This window comes from Chenopodium album, chromosome 15, assembly GCF_948465745.1.
Source record: "Chenopodium album chromosome 15, dcCheAlbu1.1, whole genome shotgun sequence".
In the NCBI taxonomy this organism is placed as follows: domain Eukaryota; kingdom Viridiplantae; phylum Streptophyta; class Magnoliopsida; order Caryophyllales; family Amaranthaceae; genus Chenopodium; species Chenopodium album.
This window is the reverse complement of record NC_137848.1, coordinates 40,790,511-40,804,992: the sequence shown is the minus strand read 5'-3', so window position 1 is coordinate 40,804,992 and position 14,482 is coordinate 40,790,511. Positions and strand designations below refer to the sequence as shown.

General features: G+C 35.8%; 1 long non-coding RNA gene across 1 annotated transcript; it reads left to right on the top strand.

Annotated features, from left to right (window-relative positions):
- The first annotated feature begins 1,185 nt into the window (after positions 1-1,185).
- LOC145582230 (uncharacterized) lies at positions 1,186-2,483 on the top strand. The gene is made up of 3 exons (XR_014099838.1): positions 1,186-1,426; positions 1,674-1,727; positions 2,409-2,483. It is a non-coding gene; the product is annotated as an uncharacterized LOC145582230 (long non-coding RNA).
- The last annotated feature ends 11,999 nt before the right edge of the window (positions 2,484-14,482 follow it).

Below are 14,482 nucleotides of genomic sequence, written 5' to 3'. Positions count from 1 at the left end.
TGATCAAGATGTTAACTATTTCTTTTGTAATGTTATTGATGAATCGAATGCTTCTTCTTACGTCTTGTTTGCTTATGGTTCTCCTTATTTATGTGAACGACAATCTGTATGGAAAACAAATGGAGCTATGATTTGGACCCATGTGGGGAAAATTTTGGTAATTGGAGACACAAACCAAATTTAAAACAACGCTAAAAAATTGGGGGGGGGGGGTGTAATTCGATTTTTGGAGCAGTACAATTTGAACTGGAAAATTGAGTGTGGCCTCTCTGACATACCAGGTCATGGTGTCAAATACACCTAGACAAACAATAGAAAATTTGAACTTGCAATCTTTGAGACTCTTGATAGAACTTATGGAAATGATGAATGGAGAATGGAACACCCCAATGATTTCACTCTGAACATCCCCATCCTGTTTTCTGACCATGGCCCGATTATAACTACTACTAATCCTGATCAAGTACGGAGGAACAGGCCGTATAAAATGGAGGGTTGGTGCCTCACGAGTGACGAAGTTAAGCAAGGGATTAAACTTCAGTGGAGAAAGAGCTTATGTGGATCAGCCATGTTTAGACTTCAAAGAAAGTTGCATAATTCTTCGAGGGTCTATGAAAAGTGGTACTTGGATTTTAAACAATCTAAGTGTAATACCCCGTATTTTAAACTCGTTTAATTATATACTAATCAAATTTATTAATTTAATTATGTCCGATCTCTTTCCAAAGTATTTTAAAAATATATAAATATGTTTTTAGATAATACAATAGCATTATTTAACTTGTCAATATATAATTATACAGAAATAATAACATTTATAAAATATTTTATATTTATACGTATGAGTTAAGCCAAAAATGTAATACTCGAAAATCATATTTTTACTTTGAGTATTTCTTTGCTCCAAGTTAATGGACCCAAGTCCATTTCTTACTCCTAAAGCATGACCAAAGTCACAAAATTCCTTTACAAGTTTGAAATACTTGACCTCTAAGTTGTTGACATCATACATGAAGTAAATAGCATGATCTCATAAACTTCCTCTACAAGATTGAATACTTGGCCCCAAGTTGTTGACATCATACATGATGTTAATAGAGTTCTCAAACTCTATAAATAGAACCAAAGTTCAGTCACTTTAAGCCAAAAGCCTCTTAAAGCTCCATCCTTCTTTTCTTCTTTCTTCCTCCCATTTCCGTACTACTTCATCCCGTATATGTTCCAGGCCATTTTTCAGCCACTTCTGATCATTTTTAGCCTTTTGCTGTTTGACACAAAGTTTTTCCTCTCGAAAAATCCTTGAGGTTAGGCTCAAGAATCACCCAATTCGGATTTATATAATATGAGATATGGCCTCTGCAAAATTTGACACCTTTTTTTCAACGTGAACCTTCTCGTGAGCTTCGCTACTTTAGATTGTTTTGCGGTTAGTCTTCTAAAACTAATATCTATTTCTAATTCATGATTTTTATAAGGTTTTATATTTGTTTTATTTTATTTAAAATACTCCATATAATGTTTATTTAGGAGATTGTTCATGGTAGTAAATCTAGGTAGAATAGTTGTAAAGAGTTAAGATAATTGTTCATGCACAACTAGTTTAGGGTCGTTATTTAATGGCTTGGTGTTCATGGGTTGAAGAGTTTTTAATTAGGATTATTGGTTCCTTGTAGGGGGAATTTCAAGTTCAAGATTAAAGAATTTTGTGTTTGTTGCAAAAGATCAAGGTACGTACTCGTGGCTAGATTTTTAAATATGTGATTTTATAGAAATGTGTTTTGTGCTTTGAATGATGAATTATGTTTGAATGTTGAACAAGGATTTATGAATTTTTACGAAATAAATATTGTGAAATGTTTTATTATTTGATCTTTGGAAATAAATTAATTTCAATGTTCTAACAGTTGTTTATACACATACTTGAATTCAAATTCATTTTAAAGAGCAAATGTTGTTGAAATCCCATACATGGAAATTGGAAGGTTGATTTATCAGAGATATATATTGGATTTTTATGACTCCCACTATGTGGAGATAAAATTGAAGACTATAGACTATGTATGACCTAGTCTTTCCCCTTGATAGCACTATGTAAGGAGTTACTAGCTTGGGGGGTGTGCACATTTAGGTGGAAAAATGATTTGTGAAATGAGGATTAAATCCATGCTTTATCCGAAACTATTTTTGGAAATTTATTGATTTCGGAAATTGATATGTTTTAATATGAGAATTTCTATTCACGAGTGGTTTGAATCAATTGTGATTGATTAAAGTCGAAACTTTCAAAAGCATGTTTAATTAACTAAATTGATTTTACACGTCTAGCATTTGTATGTACTTAGCATTTTGGCTAATACTTATTTCTCCTTTGTTTTGGCTTGGCCCTACTTATCATTAATGATGAGTAGATAGGTGATGACGATCAGAAGACGTGAATTAAATGCTGCATTGGGGACGATGGGCGGTGAACACCTAGTTAAATTTAGTAGACATAGTTATCAGTATTTTAGTTACTCCAAAAGTGTTTCAAAACTGTTACTATTATTATTAATAAAGGATAAGTATTTTTCCTTCCGCTGCAAGTCTCTGTTAAGCCTTACGTAATCACGTGGCAGTAATATCCCTAAGTTACTCTCTAAATCATGTTTTATAATAATTATTACTGAAGAGTAATTTGGGGGTGTTACACTAAGCAAATCAGCTGGAGGAAAATCCATGAAGAACTTACTGCTGAACAGAAAAAATATTATTGATAAGAGCTCTATTGATAATGAAGCCAATGCTAGAAAACTCATTCTAGAAGACACCCTGATAAAGTAACACTTCTAGAAACAATGTGCTTCAACTAAGTGGGACAACTTAGTTGACCTTAACACAGCCTTCTTCTACAAGTGTGCAGCAGCAAGGAGAGCCAGGAATGATATCAAGAGGCTAATGGATGATAATGAAAATTGGATCTTAGATGTCAAGGGGATCCACTACTCTTTAACTTCTTCAAAGACTTGTTTAATGCATGTACATAACAATAATGGAACTAGGAATCTTGGGATGGTCGGAGAAACCATATCCCGAAGCTCGCTGACCGCCATCATGCTATTCTCTAGCAGCCCTTTATCGTTGAGGACGTCAAGTAGGCAGCTTTTAGTATGAAGGGGCAAAAATCCCCAGGGCCGGACGACATTCCACCTAGTTTTTTTTTAGAATAATTGGGATTTGGTGGGCAGTGATGTCAACAATGCAGCCCAGTCTTTCTTTTAGAGAGGGTCACCTTCTCAAGGAAATGAACGAAACATTCATAACCTTTATCCCTAAGGTACATCAACTGACCTCTATTTCTGACCACCGGCCGATTAGCTAAATTATGTAATGCTTCGTATAAAATCATTTCAAAGTCACTAGTACATAATGGAGTTTATGTAACACGTTTTGGTAACACTTTTTGATATGAAAAATTATTAGATTTTTAATAACACTTTGGTAACATTTTTTTTAAACGTAACACTCAATGTAACACTTTTTAATATATGTAACATTACACAATAACACTTTTAAATAAGTAACATTTTATAGCAACACTAACAAGTGTTACCTTATTCTTTATAAAAAAAAAAATTAAACATTTGTAATTGAAAAAATAAATGCTAAATCTCCAAAGATAATATTTTTTTGTTGTTCAACCCAAATTTAATAATTCATTGAAAAAAATAGTCCTTTGTACTCATAAGTTAAAATCAAATATCCCCTAAATTTAAAACATCTATTTCCCTGTCTCAGCTCTCATTCTTTACGCTCTGTTCTCTCCCCTCTCCCGCTCTCATTCTCAATTTCAAGACCGACCCACTACTTTTTCACTGGTGGTCCGATGGTGGCAGCGATGGTGACGGTGACGGTGGTCGCGAGCGATAATAACATTGCTTTGATTTTTTGGGTTGGTTCAATTCTAGGGTTCTGAATTTGCTTAAAATTAGATGTTGTTTTGAATAAGCTTCTTCCTTAGGAAAAGCACTTATACCAGTGGTGAATAAACTTTAAGATATATGCTCACAATTCGGCGTTTCGATTCTGATAAATATGCCGCAAATTGCAATTATCGAAAGTTAAAGTTGCGGTAAATTGAGCATCATTGAAGCTCTTGTTGGCTGTGATTTCCTTCCTACAGGCCTTGATATTTATAGTTGAATCAATTCTTATTTTGTGTTGCTTTTGCATTGATGTTTTGTTGATTTGATTGTTGTGGTTTCTGGGTTTTGATTTTGCAGGATGGTAAGCACGGGAAAGCTTGGGGCTTGTTTATAAAGATGGTTAGTCTTAAATATTAGCCCAAAATGATTTATTGATTTCAAGTTGATTTCTTTCATTATATTTGAGTGCTTCAAATTTTAGGTTTTAGTCGTAATTTATGTTACTTACTATGGTCATGTGTAGAACTTTGACAATCCTAGTGCTGCAATTAAAGTTCTGAGATTGTATAATGTATCAGGAATTTGATATTGAATCTGAGGTTGTAGGATTGGCTAGGTTTTAACTAAGAGTTTATGTTCTACACTTAAGCCACTGTGCTTTATATTATGTTATCTAATTTTTATAAACCGTATCAGAGATTGGATCATGAAACTATTGTCACTAATACGAAGTCCTTATTAATAATCAAGGATAGTTGTTCGTTTATTTACACTCCTAAATCTTGCCCTTTATATCCATTTGGTTGTTCATGATTAGTAATTGCTTAGCTATTAGGGGTTATAAAAATCTAATTTTTTTTTTCCGAACTCTGAAGTTTTATGGGCTTTTTTAGTCTATCTTGGTTTCAATTGTTTCTGAACTAGTGGAAATGCTTAAAGAAGCTTCCCATTATTTAGATATTCTACCAGGAATGTACACCAGTATATTCCCTTGATTATTCTCGCTCCACTCACTTCTATCTCTCTCACTTTCTCTCTGAAATTATTATCTGATCTCTTCAACAATGGTGATTAAGAACACCTGGAACAGGGGCTCACGAAAGAGTGGCATTAAGTATGATCTTGATTAATGCTGGTCATGTAGTTCTTGAACCTAAGTCTCTTCCTTTTGGATCAAGTTTTGGACTATCCATTGATCTATTCGGAATTTATAATCTTGCTAAAGTATATTCGAATTCATCTTAGCTCTTATATCTGCATTATATCAACAATAACATATGTTCACAATTAGGGATTTTGTTTAAATTTTTGTGATTTAAGTGTGTTAATTATGTTAGGTTTTGCTACTAAAGTTGGGATTTTTGTGAACTATATGATTTTCATCGTTTACAATGCTCGACAGTTCCGTTTTGACTTCATATTTGTTTTTCGGAATGTCAATGTGATCTCTTTGGTGCTTGATTGTTGATTGTTGGACTTAAGAGACATGTACTGTGATTTTAAATTGAATGTATTCGATAGAAATATTCCAAATTTGGTTTAAAGAAGTTAATATGGAATTTTAATATGTATTTGATTGAAATAAGCCACATATTATTGTTATCTGAAGCACCAAGCAATAACATATACTTCGTATCATTTTTTGCTGAATAGCTGAATCCAATAAGCAAGGTACCGTAGATCCCAAAATGAATTATATTATGTGAAGGACTTGAATTGTAAGAACTATAGAGAACCTGAATCTCACAACAATGATTAGGAATAGCAAGTAAGTGACAGGTAAATAGTATTATTGATGTCTGATGCTTGTGGAACTTACCAAAGGTTGAATTTTTTCTATATTTATATGTTTTGGTTTTGTTTTAGTATTTCCTATAATCAATTCTCAAATCAATTTTCTTGGTCTTACTATGCAAGACTTTATAGTTTGAATATGGAACGATGTTCGATCACGTCCAGAACAATTCAAACAGTTGATGATGTGTTGGATTCTGGTTCTATATTGTCTCAACTCTCTTAGTGGGTAAATGACTTGGTCAAGGTGTTATGTTTGATACTTTTTCATCCTTTAATTAGGCTTCTAACTTAATATATTTATTATTTTGGCTGGAGATAACAACTCTATATCTAATACTCTTTATCCAACCTACTAACAAAACTTGTGAAGCTATATAAAGGTGAATTTTTTTCATTCTTATTTGCAGGATGTCATTCTGAAATTTAAATGAGATTATAGTGAACTTATAAACTCTCACATTGTAGATAATTTTAGGTTTTTAGAACTGAGATTGTAGTAAGCAATTAATGAACTTTCTATTTATGTGTGCTTAGCATCTCCACTTTTATTTAACGAACCTTGTACTGATGCACTTCTTGTGTATATATGTATTCTAGAGGATGTGACTACCATCCCAATAGGCAGTACTTGTAGAAGGGAGGCAGTAGAGGAAAGAGGAGGCTTTGACTGATCGTGTTTTAGCACTGTTGCTACTTATGTTGTACTTTACTACTACTTAGCCTTAAGCATTGTAATTATTTTTTATATTTTTGATGAAATTGTAATATTACAAGCATTTATTAATAAAAAGTATCTAAGTTTATATATATAAGGAAAATTTTTAAATTACCACCCAAAAATAGATTCATTTTGTAAATAACCACCCGTTAAAATTTTTATTTTAAAATACCACCCATTAAATTAATTAATTACGCAGATTACCACCTATTTTAAATTTTCGGTGGAATTCTGATGTGTAGGGCCCACAGTCGTTACTTCCCTCCTATTTTTTTTTCTTTTTTTTCGATTTCTCTATTCTAAGCTATTGAAGTGTACTCTCTTTCAATTCTCTCATTCAATTCTCTCTGCAAAATCCACCTATCTCCATAAATTCTCACCCACTCTTCAAATTAGAATCCTAAATTGCAGATTAAAACCCTAAATTAGTTAGTTTTAGTTCAGCAAAGAAGTTACTGCTGTGTAATTGGGGTTTTGCTTGGAAGTTGACTGCGAAAGTCGGCATTTTTCGGGCGTTTGCTGGGGACCACTTGCTGAGTTCATTCACCTGACAATTGCTGAGTGTAATGGTGACGTCTGAGGTAAGCAATTTTGTTCCTTGCCTTTAATTTTGCTAGCTATTGGTTGGTGATGGTAGAATTGCAATTTTGTTGAAATTTAGGGTTCAATTTGCATTGTAATGAATTATTTAATAGAGGTCAATTATGCTTTAATTGTTGGTGAATTGTTTAAGTATGGATGTGTGTAGGACAGTGAATTAGGGGATTTGTTAATTGCTGCTATGTATATTGGGTTTAATAAAGAAATCAAATTTTTGCTAAATTTTAAATTTTGCTGTTACATGCACAGATTGCTGCTTCTATTGAATTAGTTGATGTAAAGGTTAGATTAGGTGGTGTGTTTGTGGACAAAAAAATAAGGGGGAAGACTTTGTGTGGCTATGAGGGTGGCTGGGAATATTGGAGGTATAAGTGCAAAGTGAGTGATATGTCAGTGCACTTTGTAAGGGAATCTTGCATTTGGGGGTTTGTGATGCTAGATTTAGAAGTGCCTAACATGTGGAATATTTGGTACAAACAAAAGGGGAAGACTTGGTCAAATGGTAAAAAGGAGATTTTGAGTGAAGATGATGTAAAGGGCTTTTTGGAGACAAAGACTAAGGATGGGTTTGTTATAGTTTATTGTACTAGCCAACAACCTAGCATAGTACAACCCACCCAAAACACTCAAAGAAAAAACTGTTAAGCCCACAGAAGTTAGGAGAAGCCTTAGGTTTAAGGTCAATGTGGAAAATAAAGAAAAGGATAAGGTTGTAGAGCAGACTGAAGAGGGAGGTCCAACTGTGAGTGTAAAAGGGAAGGAATCATCAAGAAAAAGGTTGTTCTCTGAGAGTGTGAAAGGGAAGAAGAAGCAAGGGGAACATGAAGGTCCATCTGGGAGAAATACAGTGAAGGGAAAGGGAAAGGCAAAGTGTAAAGCAAAGGGTAGGGGGAAGAAGAAGACAGAGACAAAGGTTGAGTTGGAACCAGAAGCTGGATCTGGCTACTCCAGCTCTGACTGCTATGACACTGATCCTGATTGGGATATAAGGGAAGAGAAAGGGTTAGATGAGGATGCTGAGCTTGGAGAAGATTTGGACAACATTGTTAAGAACATAATTCAAGATGTCAATGCAAGTTTGGAGTATGTGCAAGATAAGAGAGATGATGAGGTGCAGACCAATGACTTTGTCCTTAAAAGTGAATTGATGAGCAAAGAAGTGACTCTATAGAGAGAGTTCACTTCTGATTCTGAGGAGTTGGATAGTCCTAGGTGTTCTGATGATGAGGAAGACAAGTATTAATGGTTTCATGCCTCAACAGACTTCAAGAAACCAATTGTTTTGCTGAAAGGGCAGAAGTTCCTCAACAGTAAACTGATTAGGAAAGCATTGAGGATTCATGCAGTTGATAATAGGTATGAATATTGGTATTTGCACAATGATAGCAGCAAGTTAACCATTCAGTGTAGGAGGAGGTGTCAGTGCACATGGAATTCTAAACAGTGTAGGCTGCCTAAGTGTACATGTGTTGGTGGGAGGAGATGCCAATTTAGGGTGGTTGCAAGGAGATCTGTGAACCAAGATTTCTGGAAGATTAAGAATTTGAATATGAAGCACAAGTGTGTAAAGGTGAGAAGCAATCTCAATCGTACTGCTGAGTTTTTAGCTGACAAGTACATTGAGGATTGGAGAACTGACCTAGGGTGGAAGTTAAAGGGATTCATAAGGAGGGTCTTAGTTGATCTTGGCATTGAAATCAATTATAGCAAAGCTTGGATGGCAAGGGCAAGAGCTAAGCTAATGATCTATGGGTCAGCATCACAACAATATGCAAGAGTGTGGGACTATGGGAAGGCTCTCATGAAGTATAACCCTGGGACAAAATGCATTGTTGTAGTTGATGGGATTGAGCAACCTGAGCCCCCATTGTTCCTGAGGATGTTTGTTTGCCTAACACCTATGGCAAAGGGCTCTTTGTGTGGCTGCAGACCATTAATAGGGGTTGATGGATGTAATCTCAAGGGTCCATACCCAGGCCAAATACTTGTTGCAGTAGGGAAGGATGGCAACAACAACATTTTTCCCATTGCTTGGGCTACATGTGAAATAGAGAACACTGAAACATGGGTGTGGTTCCTAGAGAGCCTAATGAATGCCTTAAAAGATGAGAATGAAGGCCTTGGATTTACCTTTATGTCATACAGACAAAAGGTAATCATGGATTTACATTTTTTCTATTTTTTTCTTTATTGTTTATACATTGTTCAGTTCTCTAATGCATTACTTTTGAACTGATAACAGGGCTTGTTAGAAGCTTTCAAGCAGGTTGTACCATATGTAGACACAAGGTACTGTGTCAGACACATATGGGCCAACTTCAAGTTGCAATTTAGTGGAGCAACATTCAAGGAGCTGTTCTGGTCAGCAGCAAGGGCTACAACACTGGTATGAGATTTATGTTTAAGTATGTGTGACATATTCTGACTGTGTGTGACTGTGTGTCAGTGTGTGTGAGTGTTTCTGACTGTGTCTGACTATGTGTGACTGTGTGTCAGCGCGTGTGACTGTGTGTGAGTGTGCGTGACTGTATGATTGTGTGTGACTGTGTTGTGAGTGTGTGTTAGTGAGAATGTATGTGACTGTTGTTTTGAATGAGTGTGTCTGTGTTGACTGTGCTGCTGAATCTGTCTGTGTATGTGTTGTTGTCCTTTTTGTAGTTTGATTTTGAAGTGGCAATGGAGTCAATAAGGTTCTTGTCTGAGAATGCATTTGAATACCTAGCTGACATCCCACCTGAGCATTGGTCTAGACATGCTTTTAGTTCTTTCCCAAAGTCAAACATGTTGCTTAACAATGTATGTGAGACTTTTAATGTTGTAATCAAAGAAGCTAGGGATAAGCCCATTTTGACTCAGATGGAGTGGCTTAGGAGGTATATGATGAAAAGAAACAATGACAAATGGGTAAGTTATCAGAAAATGGAGGAAAGGTGGTTCCATATGTCAAAAAAGCATTTCAAAGGATAGAACCAGCAGCAAGGCATTGCATTGTGCAAGTTTCTAGAGGTGACACCTATGAGGTTGAGCTTAATTCAGACATAGTCACAGTAGACCTAAGTAAGGGAACATGCACTTGCTACCATTGGGACCTCACTAGAATCCCTTGTGTCCATGCATATGCATGCATCATGGACAAAAGGGCAGACCGTGAGGATTATGTGGATAATGCTTACTCTGTGTCCACATACATGTTAGCATACAGATATGAGGTAGCACCTATGCCTGGTCCAAATAAACCATTGGGAGAAGGTGAAGCTAAGGCAGCCACTACCACTAGCAATGAAAGTACAGCCTGGGAGGCCTAAGTCTAAGAAAAGGAAGTTGGAACAGGGAGAAGTTGTAGGGCAGAACCAGCAAGAACAGAAACCAGTCAAAAGAAGGGCAACATGTAAGAATTGTGGCCAGCTTGGTCACTATGCAAAGACCTGCAAAAACCCAACTGTGACACACTAGTGGTTTTATCATCCCCTAAGAAAGAAGGAGGTAGACCACATTTGAACACTGAGTGGGTCAATGATCAAAGAAAGAAGAAAGCAGAAAGGGCATTAAGAAAGGTAATTTTGCTTGATTTTTGTAAAAGTGATTTTCATGGTTTTAAGCCCTAACTATTTTTTGTCTTATTCTGCAGACTGCTCTTGGTGGTACACCTGGACCAAACAGTATTGCCAGCAAGAAGTTCCCTCAAGAAGAGCAGAGGAAGAAGCAGAAACAGGGTCAGCAGCATACTGAGCAGCAGAGTCAGCAACAGACTCAGCATCACAGTGAGTAGAGCAGTCAGCATCAGCCACAAGGACTGAGTCAGCAGCAGACTCAATAGAGCCAGGCTTCAACTACAACAGCTGCCACAACCTTTGCACCAGTTGCTAGACCACCAAGAACCAAGTTGCATATTGTTAGAGGAGTTAAGGAATAGATTACTTAGTCTAATTAAGTTGAACAATGTTAAGTAACAGTTTATGTAAGGTGTATGCCCTTATTATGAAGTAGTTGAACAGGTGCATCCCCTTTTTTTAAGTAGTTGAACAATGATGAATGCTTTTGTTACAATCTTTTGGGTTTTGTTATGAATTGGTGAATGATTAGTTGTTGAATGCACTTGCAAGATTAATATATGCTATTGTTTTGTGTTATTTGTGTTGAATAAGTCAAAATTTGCTGTGAATGTGTCAATATCACTTGTCTAATTCAAAAACAAAGCACAACTCATAGGAATCACAAAGTTGAAACCAAAAGTACTTGTTTCATTCATTACTACATAAAAATAGCATTACAAACAGCATTCACTCCACCTCCCCCTTAAACAACCTTATTTAGTACAACACAACCTAAAACTAAAAAAAACTAAACACATAAGGACTACAACAACCATAAGCTTGCTGTCAGAACACCCATTGTTGTTGATCATCTTCTTCCTGTCACCACTTAGTGCCTTGCATTTCAATCCCAAAGTATTAACCTCATTTAGCAAGCATCTTCTTTGGGCAGTGAGTTCATCAACCTGAACTTTCAGTGTGTTGACTTCACCCTTCATCAACTTTTTGTCAAGCACAAGTTGGCTAATCACATCTCTCTGCCACTCAGTCCCTTCACTGTTAATCCATTCAAAACACTTACAACCCCTAGTTTCAGTGTTAGGATCATAAAATTTGCAAGCCTTGAATTTCCTGCCTGGGTTCTCCCTAGTCCAAGATGTCAACTTTGCAAAAGTCAAGCCACAGTTGCATTTCTTCTGTTTGTGGGAGTGTGTTATTCCAAGACATCATGAAACCTGAAATTAGCAAACAACATGTTACATAAAGCAACAATACCAACAAACAACCAATTACACACTAATTACCCAATCACACCTATTCACTATGGTGGTTGGCCACCAAAATGGGGATAACCAGGGGGTGGTCAAGTCCCATTTTGCTTCATCCTGTACTCAAGGATACAGTCAGCCAAGAAACCAGGGTCATCTGTGCTTCCAACATGTATAGTGTATATGTCCTGATTAGGTAACCTCCTAATCATCTTGAACACATCTCCATTATCTTCTAAAGTCCTATACTTTCCTTTATAAATATACTGGAATATGGGGTATAGGAGGTCAATTGATCCTTCTATTGGATCATCCATATCACGAAGTTGATCTTCAAATTCTATTGCTGTATCTTGTAAGTTACTTTTGCCAATCTCATATTCAAGGTCAATAACAACACTCAAATACTTAAATCTCAGAACCACCTTATTCTCTTCCATTTCTGCCACAATAATTCCAACAACAAGTAAACATACAAGCTTACAACATGTTCCAATCCATCCTAACAGTACTTAAGTAAACTAATTGCAGACACAATTTCACCATAATAAGCAGCAAATAATTGACAGAAAAAGATAAATTGGGTGAAGAACAAGAACCCTAATTAACTATTGACCCAATTTTCCCCAATTACAATACGATAAGAACCCTAATTTGTGAAGAAGAAGAACCCTAATTAACTAATTAACCAGTTTTTCCCAATTTAAGTATAATAAGAACCCTAAATTTAAAGAGTAATTGAATTTACCTGATGCGAATTCACCTTCTTGCTTTGTTGAGGATGCGTATACAATTACAAAGTAGCTGAATTTGTGGAATTTGGGGAGAATATGCAGTAGAAATCACAAATTAGGGTAGGGGATATGTTTTGTAGGAAAAAATTGGGGGAGGGGGGATTCAATTGGGAAGCAAGAACTAGCCGTTAGGAGGGCCCCACACATCAGAATTCCACCGGAAATTTAAAAAAGGTGGTAATCTGCGTAATTAATTAATTTAATGGGTGGTATTTTAAAATAAAATTTTTAACGGGTGGTTATTTACAAAATGAATCTATTTTTGGGTGGTAATTTAAAAATTTTCCTATATATAACGATTTGTTTATCAATTTTACTTTTTTTAGGCATAAAGGGCACCAGTTCAAGGGAAAAACCGGTGCCCTTAATGACTCTTGAACCAGTGCCCATTACACTTTTTCTATTAGTGAATAATAATAATAATAATAATAATAATAATAATAATAATAACATATTACCAATTAATTAACAAGGTGTTATATTAGTTTGCAAAAAGTGATACATAATGTCGAATATAGTGATACTATATGTTAAAAGATGATTAAAAAATATTATCTAATAATCAATAAAGTGCTACATTAGTTTGCAAAAGTGATACGCAATATCGGATAAAGTGTTACTATATGATTGGAAAATGTTACTAAAGATGAGTAAGTGTTACACAAGAAATAAAAAGTAACACTCTAAAAATGATATCTATACTACAAAAAAGTGTTACATAAGAGGATTTATAGTAACACTTTTAAAAGTATTACCATATGTTACCCAAAGTGTTACATAAGACCTTTGGTAACATGGGAGGATGTATTACCCACTAAAGTGTAACCTATTGTCTAGTGTAGTGCTTAGTTCAGAGACTCATAAACATCATTGGTGAGTTGGTGGGGGATAACCAGAATGCTTTCATCCCTAGGAGATCCATTATAAATAGTTGTCTTATTGGCCATGAGATGCTACATAAGACCAGAAGCAGATCAATGACAAAAAGTTCGAAAGCATCTTCAAAGTTGATCTTAACAAAGCTTATGATAGCTGGAAGTTTCTAGAAGAAGCCTTGAAACAAATGAATTTTCCGCCGACATGGGTAAGATAGATAATCCAGTGTGTCTCCTCTATTTCGTATGAGGTTCTCATCAACGGCGAGCCTTCGAAGAAAATCATCCCTAACTCAGGGTTAAGACAGGGGGACCCTTTGTCCCCGTATCTTTTTATTTTCTGTATTGAAGCTCTGTTAAGGAAATTGAAAGCTCTTGAGGGTTCGAACTACATCAAAGTAATCAAAATTGCAAGAGGTGTCACTCCCATCTCCCACCTCTTCTTCGTAGACGACACTCTGTTCTTTCTCAAAGCAAGCATTAACAATCAACCTCGCTACTATGCATAACACTACTAAAAAAACAGTTTTTTGCGACGCCAGAAACAATCGTTGAAAATATCTAAAACGGTCGTTAATAATAATTGCAACCGCCGCCTGTCGCAACTTGCCGGTCGTAATTAATTGGTCGCAAATGCAAAAAATTACGACCGCCTGGCGGTCGCAAATATAATTGCGATTGTTTTCAATATTTTCAACGACCGTTTTCTTTCTTGTCGCAATTAGATATTTATGATAGTTGTAAATGATTGCAATATTCTACAATTGCGACCGGCTGTGATGGTCGCAAGTTACTAACTTTTGCGACAGGCTAAAACGGTCGCAATGTTATTGGTTTTGCGACAGGTACAGGCGGTCGCAGTGTCCTATCTTTTGCGACAGCTTTGACGGTCGCAATGTTCACCATTTTTGCAACAGGCTATGACGGTCGCAATATTCCCAATATTGCCAACAGGCTATGAGCATAATTTGGCGAAAATAGCATAAATGAGCTTC